Source organism: Arachis ipaensis, chromosome B5 (assembly GCF_059453495.1).
Source record: "Arachis ipaensis isolate K30076 ecotype BB chromosome B5, ASM5945349v1, whole genome shotgun sequence".
Classification (NCBI taxonomy): Eukaryota; Viridiplantae; Streptophyta; class Magnoliopsida; order Fabales; family Fabaceae; genus Arachis; species Arachis ipaensis.
Genome location: NC_142440.1, coordinates 36,794,894 through 36,815,292, shown reverse-complemented (window position 1 = coordinate 36,815,292; position 20,399 = coordinate 36,794,894). Strand labels below are relative to the sequence as shown.

Here is a 20,399-nt window from a genome sequence, read left to right as displayed (position 1 = left end):
ATATTCGAAATTTGAATACATAAATATTTACTTTGAAACTAAATTAAATTATTAATTTTGTCTACCACAATATTATTTGTTTTGTATATTGGCTAAGTTATTTGATTGGCATATACATAGGACGCAAGAAAGTTTGCACCTATCAAGGATTCGTTAAAAACATTAATATGTTAATTTCCTAAACTATCTAAGTACTGGATTTGATATTTAATTATATAGAGTAGTAGGTTTGACATTTATTAATTTCTTAAATTGTATTGCAAGAAAATTAATTAATTTAATATTATTCATCTGTCACATAATTAACATATAAAAGATAAAAAAAATTTACACCTACCAAAGGTAGAATAAAAAATTCTCACACATATTTTGTTAATTTCTTTTTTTTTTTATTTGTAATCTATTTTACATTGGATAATATTATTTTTTATTGATTATTAGTTCGACAGATAACACAATAAATGTAGCAATATAAGAACTTTGTTAATTGATTTTTCAAATAATCTGGCGACCTAAGATAAGAATTTTGTTAATTGATTTTATTAATCTCTTTTTTATTTTTAATCTATTTTACATTTGATAATATTATTTTTTATTAATTATTAGATTGACATATAAAATTTAAATGTGGCAAGATAAGAACTATGTTATGATTATTTTCTTCTCTTTATTTTTCTATCTCATGAGCCATGTAAGTTTTAATTTATTATTTCTATATATATATATATATATTCTATTTTTTAACTATTTTATTTTATTAGGTTTTTAATTTATTTTATTGTATTGTTCTTTTACTTTGAAAATTTTAAGGCCTAACGATCTTTCGTTTAAACGATTCGAATTATATGATCAAAAAGTAGTTCAACAGAATATAGGTTTAAATTTTAGTAATTTATTAAGTCTAATTATTATATAAAAAGTTAAAAATATTCTGAACTTAAAAAACTATTTAATAATAAAATTGAGTTTGTTCAAAATCGTAGAGAAAGACAGAAAATTTTTAACTAATTATAAAAATTTACCACCATCAAAACTATTAAATTTGAGTATATTATGTGGGGATTAATAAGAAGCACACTAAAACCATAAATCTAAAAGTTTTCTATCTCTCTTTATATAGTGTTTCACTTTAAGTAACTATTTTAAATAGATAGTATTCAAATGACAAGCAACATAATAAAAAGATTCGCATTAGATTATAAAAATTAATCTCATCCTTATAATACAGTGGCATTATTTCAAAACATGTAAAATAAAATAATAAAATACACTTTAATTAATGTGCACAATAAAATAAATGTGAAACTTAGATAGTAGCAGTCAAACATGAATAGCAATGGTTGCCTTTTGTCCTAAGGTACTATATTAAATTGCGACTTAATTTTTTAATTATTAATTAAAAAATATACAATTATGTATTATTTTTTTATTATTTTAATTAAAAATAATATATTTTGAGATTGTTTTTTGGAATTACTGACATCAAATTTTGATAATTTGAAGAAAAAAATTAAATGCTTTATGTCTTACCTCTTTTAACAAAACTTCAACAACTCATAAAAGTTAACAGAATAGATGGTTATAAATCAAAGTGATAGACAAGATTAAAAGTTGCGATAATAATACTTGGTGATAATTAATTACGGTCAGGTTAAGAGAAGGTGGAAGGAGAAGAAAAAAAAAAGAGAAAGGAGAACAAGGTAATATAATAATGACGATGAGACAACAAGTATGTGTATAGAGAATAATAGTAGGAAAAAGAATATTGTTTGATATAATAAGGGGATATAATAAAAATATAAATTAATAATTTTAAAAAATAACAAAATTAAAGATAATTTAAAAGATTAAATATAAAATTAAAAAATTAAAATATTTTTTATCAATTAGAATTATGTACGAAGATAAATAATGTTTTAAAGGGCAATTTTTTTCTCAGCTTCAAATTAAATACTATTAAAAATAAATAACTAAACTTAATAACGTTTATAAATAGTTAATTTGTAAAAAAATATTTCTAAATTTTAATTTTGATTTTGTTACACATAATAACAACATAATAAATTTGTTTAATATCTTATTTAATTTAAATTAATAAATATATACATTCTAAAAGTTAATTTGATAATTTGGGTAAAAATTTTAAATGGTTTATGTCTTACTTCTTTTAGCAAAACTCCAACAACTCATAAAAGTTAACAGAATAGATTAGATGATTATAAATCAAAGTGATAGATAAGATTAAAAGTTGCGATAATAATACTTGGTGATAATTAATTACGATCGGGTGACAAGAAGGTGGAAGGAGAAGGAAAAAATAGAAAGGAGAACAAGAAAATATAATAATGGCAATGAGACAATGACAAGTATGTGTTTAGAGAATAATAGTAAGAGAAAGAATAGTGTTTAATATAGTAGGAGAATATAATAAAAATATAAATTAATAATTTTAAAAAATTAATGAAATTAAAGAAAATTTAAAAAATTAAATATAAAATTAAAAAGAAAAATAAAATATTTTTTAACAATTGAAATTATGTATGAAGATAAAGAGTCATTTGAATATAAATTTTTATCTCGACCTCAAATTAACTACAATTAAAAAAAATAATTAAACTTAATAACGTTTATAAATATTTAATTTGTAAATAATATTTTTAAATTTTTATTTTAATTTTTTTTACACATAATTTTTAACTAATAATCTTGAAGCATTTATATAGTTATTTATATGGTCAATAAATCTAACAGTTTTTAAAGAATCGAAAAGTTATCAATAAGGAGATGTATGATGAATTATGAATGATTTTTATACTCTCCTATTTTGCTTATTAATTATTCTTATAGTTTGATATTTAAAAAAAAAATAAGCATTCTCATTACTTCTATTTTTCACTATTTATAAAAAAAAATAAAGGCTTTTTCATATTTAGATCCATATTTTGACCTACCACTTAAAAAAATGAAGACAAATATAAATATCCATGATATTTATATAAAAATTATCTTTTGTAAATAACTAATATGTATTTTGGTTTATATATATTCTTTTTGAATCAGGATAATGTTATTATCATTATTTTTTAAATTATATTTTTTTCTGATAATATATATATATCTCTTTATTGTGAGTTTTTATAATTTAACATTTTAAATATTTTTTATAGTAATTTTAATTTTAATAAAATATGATATAAATAAGGTCACATTAATATTAAAATAAAAAATACTTATCTAATAAAATTGAAGAATAAATAATATATTAACAAAAAAAAAATAAAATTAATTTTTTAAAAACAATAGAAAAGCGGCTGAACAGGCACGTTAGTCGTTAGTGCCTGTTGAGCCGCTAATAATGATAAAAGAAGAATACAAGAATATTGATATTTCATCTCATGTATTTAAAAATACATGGCATAAATAAAAATTAATCCTTCTTAATATAAAATTATTATCCATTTAAAAATTTAACAAATGCCAAAATTTGATCACGGTAAAATGGGTCATAATTTTATAAAAAATCTAAATATTATATTAAATATTACAAACAGTGATTGGATAAATAATTTTTAAATTCTAAAATTAAAAATATAGATAACGCTTTACATATTTATGTGAGTTACTGAATTAATTTTTATTGAATAACTATCTTAAATATCAATTATAAAAAAATGCTACATATCAGCCAATGAGACACGTAGCATTATTTATTATCAAAAAATATATTAATTTAATAATATTAAATATGTAATAAATTCCTAATATGAAATGTTAACATATAAACACAAAAAATAAAGATAAATTAGAGTATAACAAATAAATTATTTTAAAAAAAATATTTCTACAATCTTAACGGACAAAATACTCATCATATTGTTAATTTATCATAATAAATTAAAAAGATAAATTTAAAAATGTCACAAATTAATGGACGATATTCAAACTTTGAAAAAAATCAGTAGAAAAAAATATAATAGAAGTATATTATTTTTAAAATATTCTCTGTTTCAGAATAAAATTAAACAAATTTAAAATAATTAAAATCACCTTTATACGCGACATAAAAAATTAACTTTAATCATGATAACTAATTTTATTTTTATGAATTCAAATTATGTTTATTATCTGTATTACTCTTTAAAAATATAGGTCTGGAATCACATTATAATGAAACTGTTCAAGTAAAAAATGTGGTGATGTCCTAACTGGTTAGTACCCTATATATTTAAAACATGTAATAACGTTGTTTTAAGTCATTTTGCCTATACATTAAATCTTAATATAGAAGATTAACAAAATTAATTTACACAATTTGATTTGATTTCTGAGAACTAATTTTTAATTCTTTTAAGATAATCTACAACATATTAAGTTTGTATTTTTTTGGTATAAATGTAGGTCGAGATACCACTGCTACTACTTCAATGCCTCAATCAATCTCTTATAATGAACCAGCTACAAACAATGCTAAAAACTATGCAAATATGAATAGTTAGTATTCACTTACTCTACTTATATTTTTAATATTTTATCTTCATCGCATAATATTCATTTAAAATATTTTTTGTATTGAATAAATTAAGAGGTTTGATATTGTACACTACTATATAAAATGCCTAATGTCAAACAAAATTATGAATTCTATAATAAAAAAAATAAAACAAATAATTAACAAATACTATAAATTTTAAATAGGCAATACATTCATAAGACTAATAATAACAATAACTTTGTAATAAAATTTTGGTAACAACATATATTTTTTAAAATTAAATAGTAAAATTAGAAAAGATCTACCATAAATACAAAACAATAACTATTGAAAAATAGTACAAAAATATGTTTTATTTTATCTCATGTATTTATTAATGTATTGTACAAATTATATGGATCCTTTTTATTATAGAATCTTTATCCAATTAAAAATTTAATAGATAGTAAAATTTGGTCATGGTAAAATGTGTTCTAATTTCTTAAAAAATATTTAAATACTATATTAAATATTACAAGTCAATAGGTAACTAAATTAAAAATTCTCAAATTAAAAACATAGATAACATTGTATATATTTTTTTGAGTTACCGCACAAATTTTTATTGAATAACTAATTTAAGTACAAACTAAAAAAATGCTACTACAAATATTATTTAATGGCAATAATCGTAATACACATAACATCATTTAGTGATGAAAAATAAATCTTAATTAAATTACAGTAACTAGATAATAAGCCCTTGATGATAAAAAAAAAACTTATCAAATTAAAATTTAATAATGTATGGAATATAACATAAACACAAAAAAAAAACAAAATAAAGTACAATGAATAAACTAATTTTTAAAAATATTTTCGTAATTTTAGCAGACAAAATCCTCATCATATCGTTATTTTGTCATAATAAATTTAAAAAATTAAATTAAAAATATTATAAATTAATAGACGACATTTAAAATTTTTAAATAAATACAATAGAAGCATTATCATTCTAAAAATACTTTTTGTATATTTTAGCATAGTTGAGAATAAAAATTTACTCTATCGAATATTTCACCTCATATATTACCTAAAACTTTAAACTATGACCATTTTATATTACCTCTTTATTGTGTGGTTTTATAATTTAACATTTTAAAGTGTTTTATAGTAATTTTAATTTCAACAAAATATGATATAAATAAGATCACGTTAATATTAAAATAAAATAAAAATACTTATCTAATAAATTTAAAAAGTAAATAATATATTAATAAAAAATAAAATTATTTTTTTAAAAACAATAGAAAAGCGGCTGAACAGACACGTTAGTGCCTGTTGAGCCGCTAGTAGTAATAATAGTAATAACAATAATAATAATAATAATAATAATAATAATAATAATAATAATAATAATAATAATAATAATAATAATAATAATAATAATAATAATCTATACCAATATATAATGGGATACACAGGTTTGGTATCCAATTCTTTTTTTCTCTTTTTGTCTCCGTTCTTTTTTATTAAAAATTAGGTTTATCTATAACAGAATTTAAAAACTGAACCATTCCTAATAAAAAAAACTGAAACCACGTACTCAGGATATAATGGGATACACATGTTTGGTATCCAATTTTTTTTCCTCTTTTTTATTAAAAAATGAGTTTACCTATATCAAAATTTAAAAACTGAACCACTCCTAATAAAAAAACTGATACCACGTACTCAGGATACATAAATAATTATTAATTTTATTTTTATCTTTAATTTTTCATGATATTTTTTAAAAATTATTAAAATATAAATAATTAATATAAATAACGTATAAAGAAATAGAATATAAAATAACTGATATATTTTTAAGTGATCAATATATCATTATAGTACAATAACTGATAGTATATAAAATAAAATATATTTATTTTATTAATAGTTATTTCAATGGGACAATAGTATTTAAAATATAAAAAATATAAATAACGTATAAAGAAATAGAATATAAAATAACTGATATATTTTTAAGTGATCAATATATCTATACCAATATATAATGGGATACACAAGTTTGGTATCCAATTTTTTTCCTCTTTTGTAACAAAGCTCTGCCATTGCTCTTTTGCTCCTGTTCTTTTTTATTAAAAAATGGTTTACCTGTAACAGAATTTAAAAACTGCACGACTCCTAATAAAAAAAACTGACACCATGTATTCAAGATACATAAATAATTATTAATTTTATTTTTATCTTTAATTTTTCATGATATTTTTTAAAAATTATTAAAATATAAATAATTAATATAAATAACGTATAAAGAAATAGAATATAAAATAACTGATATATTTTTAAGTGATCAATATATTATTATAGTACAATAACTGATAGTATATAAAATATATTTATTTTATTAATAGTTTTTTTAATGGGACAATAGTATTTAAAATATAAAAAAAATCATTTAACCAAAGTCATTATTATACCAATGCAATATATAATAGACTATACCAATGTATAATTGGAATAAGAAAATTTGGTATCCAATTTATTCTTACTATTTTACCCCTGTTTCTTTTTATAAACATTGAATTCAACCAAATATAATAAACTGTAACTACGTCCTCCATGTTTATTATTTTTTTATTATCAAGGAAAGAATTTATCCACGACAGAGTATTAAATTGCTTCACCATCAACTCACTACATATTTTAAAACTGAAAAAAAAAAACTAAAACTGCTATTACTACATACTCACTTTAAAAACTAACTCACTTCAGTCATATTTAATAGAATTAAATTACTCTTTTCCTTTCAATCTTGATCTCGCAAAAGTTTTTTTCCTCTACATAGTATTGTTATCTTTCTGACAAATAGAGATGGAAACTTCACGAAATCAACAGTCATGTCAACGTCGACCCACTTGGACAGATTATGCTAGGCGAAGAAGACAGAATATGACCGAAGAACAAAGACAACAATACCTAGCTAGAAGACGTGCAAGTTATCGGGAGATGATTCGACAAGGAAAACAAATTGCCATACCAACTGATACAACTCCAATTCCAAACACTAGTGGAGGTACCCAATTAACTACAAACATAGGGATTGTCAGATTGACTACAATTAGACAAATGGTCAGAGCTACCACCTATCAACAATTTGTTACACGTAACACACGATAACTAAATTTAATTTTTTTTGTTATGAATTGAATTAGTTCTTACTAATTATATTTTACTTTTCAAAAATACAAAAATGGAAGCACATGACAGTACAACTGCCACAGGTAACAGAAATCAAAATAACATATACAAAATTAATCAAATTAATATTACTATACGTAGTTTAGTATTCAAAATATATATCACGAAATTATACATACATTATAGTGTCTTTTTTAATCAAACAACACATCAATCATATATGAAGTTATAAAGTTAACATTAAAAATTTGGTATTCAACTTTTTCAGACATCATTCATCCTTAGAAATAATTTTAAAAAAATTAATGGTAAAAAAATAAATAAATAAATAAATTTAATAATATTTAAAAATTAATATATAATGGCAAAACCTGTTTTAGTGTACAAAACTTTTTTTCCATTTTTATCCTTCTTAATAACCTACCCCACGTCAGTTATTCCGCATTACAATACTCTCACTATCTCATCTTCATTCACGTTCTCTCTTATTTTATAAATCAAATCCACGTAATTTCTATAATAATTATCTCTTTCTTCTCTTATTCTCTCTCACTTCACGTTGCTTTTACTAGAAAAACTTCCTTTATTTCTCATCCATCTTTTCATGCATCTTTCTCACTTTATCTAATATAATTTATTTGTCCTCATTAAATAAAAGTGTGAAACTATGTTTATATGTTTGTTTTGATTAATTACCGTTGACAGGATACCAATGGAAGTGGTGGACCGACTTGGCAAGACTATGTCTGGCGACGAAGACAAAACATGAGCGAAGAACAGAGGCAGCAATACCGTGCCAGTTAAGTTATACATCCCATTAATAAATTTACGTAGTTAGTATATCATTTAATATGAATTACCTTTTACAATATATTTTCATGCTAATAATAAATTTTCTAAATATTCAAATACTAATAATAACAGTGAAGTTGGTCCAAGTAATAGACGGAATGATCCAAATATAGGTAAAAATCCTGTATATTTATTGGTGTTTGCTACGGTACGATGATAAATTTATACGTATCCATACGTTTAAAATATAGACAAATAATAATAAGCCATGTGGAATTTATTTTCCACATCAGCATTTAATTTATTTTGTTTAAAATATATATTATATCACCACTTTTACTAAAATACTCTTTTAATTAAATAAAAATAAAAAATATTTTTTATTTAATTTTATAAAAAAATTTAAATATCTTTACTCTATTTAATTAGACGAAAATATCCTTTTAAATCAATCAAATTTTAAAATTCATCTAATCCTAATTTTATATTTTTAAATAATTTAAACAACAAAAAAAAAACATATCTAAAAAACAAAAAAAAATAAAAAATTGTTTGTGAAATCTGGGTTTGAGAGACCTCTTCATCTTCTCAAGTTCTTCACTCTTCTTCGTGTCTCTCTCTCCCCCTGGAGCTCGGCCTCTCTCACCGTGGCGTCACCGTTGCTCTCTGTGTCGTCATCGTCTTGCACATAGTCGGGCACCTTCGTTGCGCTCTTCATCGCCGGCGGCAGAAGCAGCAGGTCTTAGGGCTAGTCGTCTTCTTGCTTCGAGTCTCGCCGTCAGTCTCCTTCGCGCAATCAGAAGCTGCTTCATGATTTGTTCAGTTCTAACAAAGGTAGGATTTTATTGTTCCAAGTCAGTTGAAACTTGAAACTGTGACGCTGATGTTTTCTTCCCTTTTCATTAGAATCATCGAAACCAAAGCTACACAACTTTTGCAGCTGCGTTCAATGCAATGAGAGAAAGCATGGTTGGTTCAATTGGATTTTGCTACAATCTGCACCTCCACTTCCACAAGCCGAATTCAGCGCTGCCTGCAACTCAACGTCGCTGCTTTGCGGATCAGCTATGCACCATTGCTCATATTCAGCAAATACCCTTTTTCTTTTCTTGCCCCTTAGAGGTGAATTTCAAATTCTGTTAGTAGTCATGTTCTGCTGTATCTGATACATCTTAATTTTAGATCCATTTCTAGCATTTGGAGAGCCATGAAACAAGCATAGAAATTGTGCGCATATGGACTATTAAGAGTTGTTAGTTTTATCTTTTCTACTTAAAAAATTATTATGCACTATATTTTTTATGGACTCTTTTTGAAAATTAGTGGTTCCTAGTCCAAACTGCATTATTTAGTTATATATATTACATTGAAATTTCATGATCTCCAATTTAGTTCTGCTACAAAGTGCTTTGTTTGATGAACTTTGAAGATTTCTCCAGTAAAAAATTGTTAAATGCTAATTATTTGTCATCCCCTTTTTTTCCACTACTAATCTGGTTTAGCTTGAACTTATGATCTTTTGCATCTCATTCATCAAATCCAAAAAGGACACTGAATTGTCAATTAAGTACACAACTTTAGGTTCCAATGCATATTTCACCAAGATTTTCATTTATTCATGTCAAGATTTTAATTTTCAAGTTGCAAACTTATGCAGTCTACTATCTTATACTAAATAAAAATTTTAACAGTTAGAAACAGTGCAATATAATGGGGAAAGATAAAGCATAGCAACACATGCCAAATTTGTTTCTGCTTGTGCTGCTATTCTTTTGCGGTGCACGTACCCACCTAATAATCATCTTACCAAATAAAATGTTATCCAAGTTCTTGAGAAATTCCACATTTTCAATTACTAGTGCTACTCAAATATGTTTCAGCAAGTAAGATAATATCATGCATGCATGTCCTTCCTTGAGATTGTAACTTAATGTCTACTTTGTACAGAATTTTATTAGAGTCAACACTAAACCAGACTTCTTGAATTACCATCTTGAATTAAAGAAGATATAAAAACTTAAAAAAATCAGTAGACATATAGTTCAAAACAAAACAAGAACAATAGTGTACACTTCGAAACTGATGAAGAAACAAAAGGCACTTTGACTTCAATCCAGGTTGTTAAGACAATTCTTCTTCATCTTCCATTAGCTACTCCATGTCTTTATAATGTCAATATGCTTGATGTGAGATATCATGGGCCAGCACTCTCCAACTTGCGGCCCGTATTTTTTATATAACTCAGCACAACTTATGATTTGCAAAACTTGGAGACTTGTTAGGCGGTGGATATCACTGGGAAGAGACATTAATTTTGAACAATCGAAGATATAAAGAAATTTTAAAGCACTCAGATTCGACAGCCATTTGGAAAGTACCACCAGCATGTAGCACCATCCAATCACCAAACTTTATAACGTGCTTGCATATTGTTGGAGAAAATGAGGCAAGGGATCCATATAAAAAAGAATAATGGTTTTTAACCTCAAGACAGCATTCATATCCTCAGATCTAATAAGCCATTCTTCATTGTCAAAACTACCGATTATCAAAGTTTCTAACTGAGGAAACTGGCACAGACTTTAATTTGCACAGCCGCTAACTTGCACCGGCCGAAACCCTCCACATATAGGGAGGGACGTCTATTTACAACTACTTAGTACCCTGCATTAGTTCTCATTAAATCAAATAGTGCTATCCAAATTCTTCCATAATTTCTCAATGATCATGGTCTATTTACTCAAACATGTTGAAGATATTGGTTAAAAGAAATTTTAAGAAGAAAACTTGATTTCTCATAGATGTCCCTCCCTAATCCCGAGGTTGTAACTTTACATTTAATTAGTAGCAAATTTCAAAGGTGGCAAGCAGGAGTGTTTGAATTGGAGTTTGATGGAAAAATAACCATACAGGAATAGAAGACACGAATCTAAAAGAGATGTTGCCATAATGTTGTACATCAAACAGACAATCCAAGTGCAGTTCTGATCAAGTGTACATTATGAAAAACAAAAACAACAACTATACAAAATGGAAACCATGAACAAACAAAGTCACTTATAGTTTAATCTCGGCCATCAAGTCTTTGATCTTCCTCCAATTTTTCTTCATCTTCCTTTTATGATGTCTTCTTGATGTTAGGTATCTCCTGCCAATAGTCTACATCTTCTGTAATCTAGGATAATCACTGATTTGAAATGATTTAATTGCTGGGCGATGAAGGTTACTGGGGAGAGACTTCAAATTAGGACAATTTGTTATTTGAAGAGATTTCAATGAACTTGGAGTTGACAGCCATTCAGGAAGTGACTCCAGCCTGATGCACTCTTTAATAGCCAAAGTTTCTAATGTGCTTGCCGATCCTTGAAAACAACTAGGCAAGGTCTCCACCAGCTGTGGCAAAGAATGAAGATAAAGGACTTTTAATCTCAGGTAGAGTTCTGCACTTCCTCAGAGAATTCCAAATCACCACACTTGTTGATTACCAACCTCTCACAACTATCAACCTCCAAAGTTCGAAGATTAGGCAACTTTCTCCCTACAAACAATGACTCCAACTTGTCACACTTTTTAATACATTAATATTCAAGAGAGCTCAGGTTTGCAATGTTACTCTCAGGCAAAACAGATTGCTTTGTGGTTATCCCCAGATGTTGGAGATTGATCAAATTTCTCAATTCTTGTGGGCTTGTGGCAATACTTCAAGCTTTGTGCACCCATCAAGAAGCAAAGATTGCAAATTTAGTAGTTTGCAAATTGAAGCAGGCAGCCTCTGAATTTTGGTATTGTTTCTGAGAGAGAGAAATCTTAAATGTGCGAAAGACGGCATTTTGAACAAACCCCACAAATCAAAAACCGATTTTTTTTAGCTGCTAAGCTCAAATGATAGTGTGATCTAGCGAAGTGGGTGAGCGAGAATATAAGGATTCTTTGTGGCGATGAGATCAAAGAAGGAATGGAGAATGGTGTGCGAGCAAATGGAGAAAAACTTGCAATGCATGATGGAAACTACGAAGGAGGAACACTGGTTTTAACAGTGTGTAGCTTTGGTTTCGATGATTCTAATGAAAAGGGAAGAAAACATCAGCGTCACGGTTTCAAGTTTCAACTGACTTAGAACAATAAAATCCTACCTTTGTTAGAACTGAACAAATCATGAAGCAGCTTCTGATTGCGCGAAGGAGGCTGACGGCGAGACTCGAAGTAAGAAGACGACTAGCCCTAAGACCTGCTGCTTCTGCCGCCGGCGACGAAAAGCACAACGAAGGCGCTCGACTATGTGCAAGACGATGACGACACAGAGTGCAACGGTGACGCCACGGTGAGAGAGGCCGAGCTCCAGGGGGAGAGAGAGACACGAAGAAGAGTGAAGAACTTGAGAAGATGAAGAGGTCTCTCAAACCCAGATTTCACAAATAATTTTTTATTTTTTTTTTGTTTTTTAGATATGTTTTTGTTTTATTGTTTAAATTATTTAAAAATATAAAATTAGGATTAGATGAATTCTAAAATTTGATTGATTTAGAAGGATATTTTTGTCTAATCAAATAGAGTAAGGATGTTTAAGACTTTTTTATAAAATTAAATAAAAAATATTTTTTATTTTTATTTAATTAAAAGAGTATTTTAGTAAAATGGTGATATAATATATATTTTAAAGAAAATAAATTAAATGCTGATGTGGAAAATAAATTTCACATAGCTTATTATTACTTGTCCATATTTTAAACGTATCGGTACGTATAAATTTATCATTGTACCGTAGTAAACACCATATTTATTTAATTAATAATACTTTATTTTTTCTTAAGTTTTGATTCGATAAACCTTCCATAATTGTCCTAAATAATATTGTTATAGATATTATTATAATATCTTAATGTACTTTAAATTAAATATCTATAACAATATATAAAGAGAATAGGAGAGTTTAGTGTCCAATTTTCACTTTCTATCTTAATCTTATTGATAAATAGTGTTTAATATAATTTTCGTCTTAAAATTTGGTAAAAAATATAATATTAGTTAATTTTTTTTTATTCTTTGTACAGTTACTTTTTTATTCTACACATAACTTCTACGCATGTTGTCCATGGTTGGCTCCAATTCGAGGGAATGTCCGCGCCAGAAGCAGCTACTTTAGCCATACAATCTGCAACACTATTTGCATTCCTCTGAATTAAAAGAATAGAGACTCTCCAATTCCAATTCATAACCTCCTGTATATGCTTTGCCAAATCCCATTCCGAAATATTCTTACCAAACATTCTTTGGTTTACCAAAAAAAGAGCTTCTAAATAGTCTGTTTCACAAATAACCTCACAAAATCCATTCTCCCAAGCAAGAAGTAAACCTCTCCAAATTGCATACAATTCAGCAAAAAGAACACTGCACACTTCGACTTTCCCAGTGCAACCTTTCAACCAACATCTATCAGGATTGCAAATGATACAACCAAAACCAGTATAGCCAAAAGGAGCAAAACAACTAGCATCACAATTTAATTTAACAGAATGAATTGGAGGTGAAACCCAATGCAAACAAAGCGAAGGAGGAGACAAAGATTGATGCATAGCAAAAATAGTGTGAAACTCCCTTACTGAACTACAAATCAAACTCACTACTTTACTAGCACTCCAAGAATCATCTATACTAAATAAGTCGTGATTCCTGCTTCTCCAAATCCACCAGATGGTCGAAAAGAAAAGAAAAATATATCCACTCCTTGCACCTCTGTAGAGCCAATCACGTAAATCCAAGTTATCTGAATACAGGCCTAAAAGGTTCCAGATCTCCTTGGCACTAGGGCACTCCCGAAGACAATGAAGAATGGATTCAGAACCATTCTGACACCGATGACAGGTGCTAGATAAAGCTAAGCTATGACTTAAACGAAACTCTGCCGTAGGAATAGCATTATGAAGACTGAGCCAAATCAAGAACTTGTACTTCTTAGGAATATGCAGTCGCCATACCCACAACCAATTATCATGCTCATTCCAGTCAAACTTTCTTTTGGCTAGCCAACTGTACCCATTCCTAGCTGAGTAGAGTCTAAAAGATGTCACACCTCACGACCAACCCGAACTTTCTCCAGCATTCAAATCCGGATTATAAGCATTCAAACGCTGTTTGACATCTTCTGAAATGATAAAGAAAAAAATGCTTTGGGGACTATTTAAAACTGTTAACTTTAAGAAAATAATAATAATTATTAGATGATAACTAAATATTATTATTTGGGTTAAAAGTCAAATTAATTGTATGATTAGTTTGTTTATTTTACAGAAAATTATAAAAATTAAAACAAGTTCAATAACAAGCTAATTAGGTCTAATAGTGATTCAAGCCCATAAACATTCATTTTCATTCACATACTATTAACTTAAAAAAATGGTTGTATATTAATATCTAAAATAAAGAGAAACAAATCCATTTTTCTCTTAATCAAAATCAAAACAACTGAACTCGTTTTTTCTCTTTATCCACGTGATTATTTTCAAGAGTAAGAAAAAAAAAAGATAGCTATGATTAAGGCTCAAATCAAGAAAAAAAATAGATTACTAAAATCAAGAAACAAAGAAAAAAAATCAAAAAGTAGGACTTGTTAGAATATAATTAGGATCAATTAGTATTATTTAGTATATTTGAATATTTATTATAGGAAATTACGTCTTTATTATTATGATTCTCTTAGTACCTATAAATACCCTTTCATATTGTATCATTTCAGACAACTTAAGTAGACAACTTGATGACAACTCAATAATACACTTTTCAGATTACTCTCTCAGTCTCTTGTTTCTAACATGGTATCAGAGCCATGATATCCTCCTTAAATAGGATAAGTTGTTTTTCTTGCGGTGAAATTACCGTAGTTTTTGCATTTTTTTCTATGCCATTCTTCTTTCCCTTTTGTCACCCCTTTGATGCTTTTTCACCTCACCGACTAGCCTATTTTCTCTGTCTTGTTTTTTTTCGAGTCGAATGATCAAACACCATTGTCATCCGCTGCTTACCTATTCTCATGAAGAAATCATATAGTTTTCGCTCTCTTTCGCCAGTTCCGTCTGCGTTCTCTCGTGGCAGTTCCGTTTGCGTTCCTTTGTGGCAGTTCCATATGCGTTCTCTCGTGGCAGTTCCATCTGCGTTCTCTTGTGACAGTTCTGTTTGTGTTCTCTCATGGCAGTTCCGTCTGCGTTTTCTCGTGGCAGTTCTGTCTGCGTTTTGTCTGTGTTTCCTTGTGGCAGTTCCGTTTGCGTTTCTTTCCGGCAGTTTCATCTGCACTTCCTTCAGATAGCGGCAATTCCGTCTGCGCTTCCTTCAGACAAGCGGCAGTTCCGTCTGCGCTTCCTTCAGACTAGCGGCAGTTCCGTCTGCATCTGTTTTATCAGTTTATGCAGTTTTTTTCCTCTTTATTTCGTTGTTTTAAATAAGTTTCAAACTCAAGTTGTCACTTGAGTTTGAGGGGGGATGTTAGAATATAATTAGGATCAATTAGGATCAATTAGTATTATTTAGTATATCTGAAAATTTATTATAGGAAATTACGTCTTTATTATTACGATTCTCTTAGTACCTATAAATACCCTTTCATATTGTATCATTTCAGACAACTTGAGTAGACAACTTGATGACAACTCAATAATACACTTTTTAGATTACTCTCTCAGTCTCTTGTTTCTAACAGGACTTAAAAGCAAATATCAAATCCAAAGGTTAATCAAAAGATCATTTTGTTTTTTGTGTTTTATCGTTGCTTGTTAAAGATGCTTTTCTCCTTCATACACCAAATGGGAAACTTAAAGAAAATAGAAGTTATGAAACTCTGCTACAAATCAAAGATTAGGAACCAAACTTGGAGCCAAAGTATTGATGAATGGCTCAGATCCTTGAAGAAATTTGAAAAAGAAAGAAAGAGAAGCAGTTAGGTTAGAATACATGTTTACTTTATTTACTGTTATTGTCCCATCTCTCTTCTGTGTTGCTGATGCTGCTGTATTTTGGGAAAGAATAAGTCAAAGATGTTTAAGTCAAATTTCAAGTTTTGAAAACTTTACTCCTTTATTAAAGAGGTAAACGGTCAAATATTAGAGTAAGGAGTGAGCACACAAGTTTAGGTGTTCATAGCTTTCGAGCTAATCCTTTTTTTTCCTTCATGAGTTTTCATTAAATTTTCTGTTCATCACTGTTCATCTTTCTTTGTTTATTTTTAATGGAAAAAAGCTATAAATAAAAAATCAGTAAAAGCCATTGAAAGAAAAGGTAAAAAAAATTATAAAAAAAAGTCATTGAAGACATCTCAAAATTTAGTTTGGATATAGTTTTGGAGTCTTCCGGAACAATATAAGATGATAGAAGCTGACAAAAAAATTAGTGAAAGTCTTGGGTTGATCAGGGACATTGGTATTTAAAGATTTTCAAGTAAATTGAAAGGAGATTCTAATATGATCGAACTAGTCGTTATACCTTTAATTCATTTAATCAATGGCTTTGAAGGGAGATTCTTTCCTTTTTTGTTTTTCAATCTCTCGTACAACAGATGTCCAAATATATGTAATCTAATTTTCAATCTGTTGACAATGAAGAAGAAAAATCTTTCCTTCTTTAACTCGATAACATGGTGTAACAGCTTTTTAATATTGACTTGATATCATCTTAAATAATATTCTCATTAATAGTGCTGTTTTGCACAATTCATTCTTGCTAGATTGGTTATCCTTGATTGATTCCAATAATGCTCGTCAAACTAAATTAGTTATAATAGGAAATTATGAATTATGTTTTTCATCATAAGTAGGGGTGGCAAATAGGAAGCTCGCCCCGCCCTGCTGGGTGAGACGATTTTGAATTCCTCTCCCATCCCGCCTAATAGCAGGCGGGTTAGCAGATTGGCGGGTTAAACCTGTCAATTTTTTTTTATAAACCATTAAATATTAAATAATATATATAATTTTATAATTATTTTAATAAATTTATAATTTCTAAAGATATAAAAATATTATAATTTTTAAATTTACAAACATTAAAGTCTTTATAATTATAAATATATAATAAACATAATCATAAATCAAATTGTTTGAAACAAAATAATAAAATCAACATTGTCCAAAGCAAAACAAACATTGTCTAAAACATATAATTAAATATTTTCAAGTTTTTAATCAATCAAATATAAAACATAATCCAAAATATAACTTAAAAGATCTTTAATTATCATCTTCATCCTCTTGTAGATCAATAACATTATAGAAATTTGTAAAAAAACGGCCTTGACGAAAAAAATGCCTGGCCCACTGGGAAACCCACCCCGCCCTGCCAAAGTCCATCAAAGCCCATAGATAGGCGGTGCGAATTAGACGGTTTCAAATTTTCAACCCAATCCGCTTTTTTTGGCGGATTATGTAAGTTGACCTGGAGAATTTCAGCCCATTTACCGTCCCTAATCACAAGACACCAAATCAAATCTTGACTCCGTAGTATTTTTGAAATTAGAGAAAAAGAAACCAACATTATCAAGTGAGGTTCAAGATCAATGTTGATAAAAGAATTAAGGACAGTCTTAAACTTCCTGGTCCAGATAAAAAACTGTTGAAATTGACATGAGATATGAGAGGATTAATTTTTACTACACTTATCGTGCCAGTTAGGGCATGATTCTAAATACTGTCACTGCCTTATAGAGGATGCCACAAAAGAAGAAGTACTTCATAACAGAGTTGGCGATTGGATTAAGACTGACTAGGTTGGAAAAAGAATTGAACATAAAGAGGATGTGAATGACGCAAAAGTAGGGACGTCAGAGAAGAAAAAAATTCCCCAACTAAAGAAGACGGTGAATCCTTCTTGGTTGCTAGAAGGAGGATTGAAGTAAGAACAACTCTGCTGATTTCAGGGGAGAGGAAGTAAGAAGTGCTTCGGAGGAGGATTGGATGGTGATCAACAAAATTGAAACTCCAATGGTGTTAGGAGATGTCACGTTGCCACTGAATTCTGAATAAATTGAGCCATGTCCTAACACCAATTCTAAAAAAAAATACAAGGACCTAAAAAAGATAAAACAACTAGTTATGGAGGAAATGTTACTGGACGGTCAAATATTTGAAAAAAAAAAAAGTACAGTGATAAAGAGAATGACATAGCTATAAGAGATTTTGTGTTGATCTTAATCATCAAACTGAAGAAAGGGTGAAAGGTGCCACCGTCAAGTGACACTCAAAGAAGAAATGAAGTTACTGGCTTGGTTTATCAAGGGAAATTAATATTTTGTATCAAATTTAGGAGATAATCAACAATATTCAGTATTTTGCAGCATGGTTGATTTACTATATCTGTACTAGTAAATATTTACTATAATCATATCTAGTATCTAATTGGAAAGGGCTAGGTAAACAATGACCATCTTAAATAACATAAACAATTACTAATCAAATAAAAACATATTATACTTCTAAATTAATTATCTAAATTTTAATATTAAAATAATTATCCATACACCTAATGAAATGAATATCTAAAATATTTATTATTCACATTGTTTAATATTTTTATTATCTACCTATATTTTTTTATTTAATTTAATATTTAATTTTTCTCTTTTAATTTAGGAATATTCTTCGTAATTTAAAAATTTGTAAGTGCTTAAATAGACAAACATATTCATTTTGGAAATCGTGCTACTTCAAGAGATGAGGATGAACATGCAACTTTAAAAAAATATCTTCAAGTTTTAACTGGTAATCTTCGTATAGTAAATATAGTAGAAGATAAGATATGTCAAGCTATTGAAAATTAATTTCAAGAGATTAAAACTCAAATTGGTAGTCATGAAAAGATTCCTGTGCTTCATAAGTTTCGTGTATCTTATTTTAAGAATATTATCACTAAAATTAAAATACTAAATTAGTCCTTTATATTTGGATCTAATCTTATTTTTGATTTCTGATTTAAAGTATTCCATTTGAATTTAAAAAAATTTCATTTAACTGTAATATAGTTCTGTCATAAATTCAATATTAAATAATTAACGAATCTCAGTTTTTAAATATAAAAAACTTATATAATCAAACTCTTCGATTGTCAAAGAGAGTCCTCCGTGATAGAGATAATAATGACTTTGTCTTCCTCGCCATCGGTAAAAATGGAAAAATGTCAGGTATCCTGCTAGGACCTATAATCTGACTTGTGTTTGACAGTTTGGCATGACCTATAGAAAAAATGCACAAATTCATATTATTTAAAAGTTAAAATTCTTTAAAAGGTTGAGTTTAGACTTTTGAAATAATCTCTTGGACTTGTCAGGGTGACCTAGACCTGCAAAGATATATATATAGAATTTTATTATATTAGTAAAAATGCAATAGAAAAGGTTTGAATTTAGGTCATTTATAATATTAAAATATCTTTTTTCATTCAATTATTTGTCTCTTTAATTATATATGTGCATTTTTATTTATTAAATTATATTTTATAATTTTAAAATTAAATTATACCTTAAATTGAATTATTTATTAAAAAAAAGCTTATTAATAAACTTTAGGTTAGGCCAAATTTGATAACAAATCTGACTCAGTACTCATTAAAAAACCTATACCAAGCTACAGGACAGGCTTAGGTCAATATACTCTATTACAGGCCTCGCTTGTTAAGAGTAAAGCTTGGCCTGACTTGGCCTATTTTCATCCCTAGCCACTGGCAAACTTTTCTGTGGAAGCGAGTTCTCAACGATGTTCTTTATATATTTGAACCAAGTCAGTGCTCGCGGTGATGCATCTATTGCTGATCCTGTACCTCTCGAGTTTGTACATCTTCTTCAGGGAAGGACATTAAAATTTGGTGGAATAGTGACATTAATTATTTAAGATTGACTTTACAATAGGACTACATTAAAATTAAATGAGAATTTTTTGGATTTAAATAGGACACTTTA

At 27.7% G+C, this 20,399-nt stretch overlaps 1 pseudogene; it reads right to left on the bottom strand.

The window, feature by feature from the left end:
• Window positions 1-10,617: 10,617 nt before the first annotated feature.
• LOC148563865 (TMV resistance protein N-like) lies at window positions 10,618-12,299 on the bottom strand (annotated as a pseudogene).
• Between the last annotated feature and the right edge of the window lie 8,100 nt (window positions 12,300-20,399).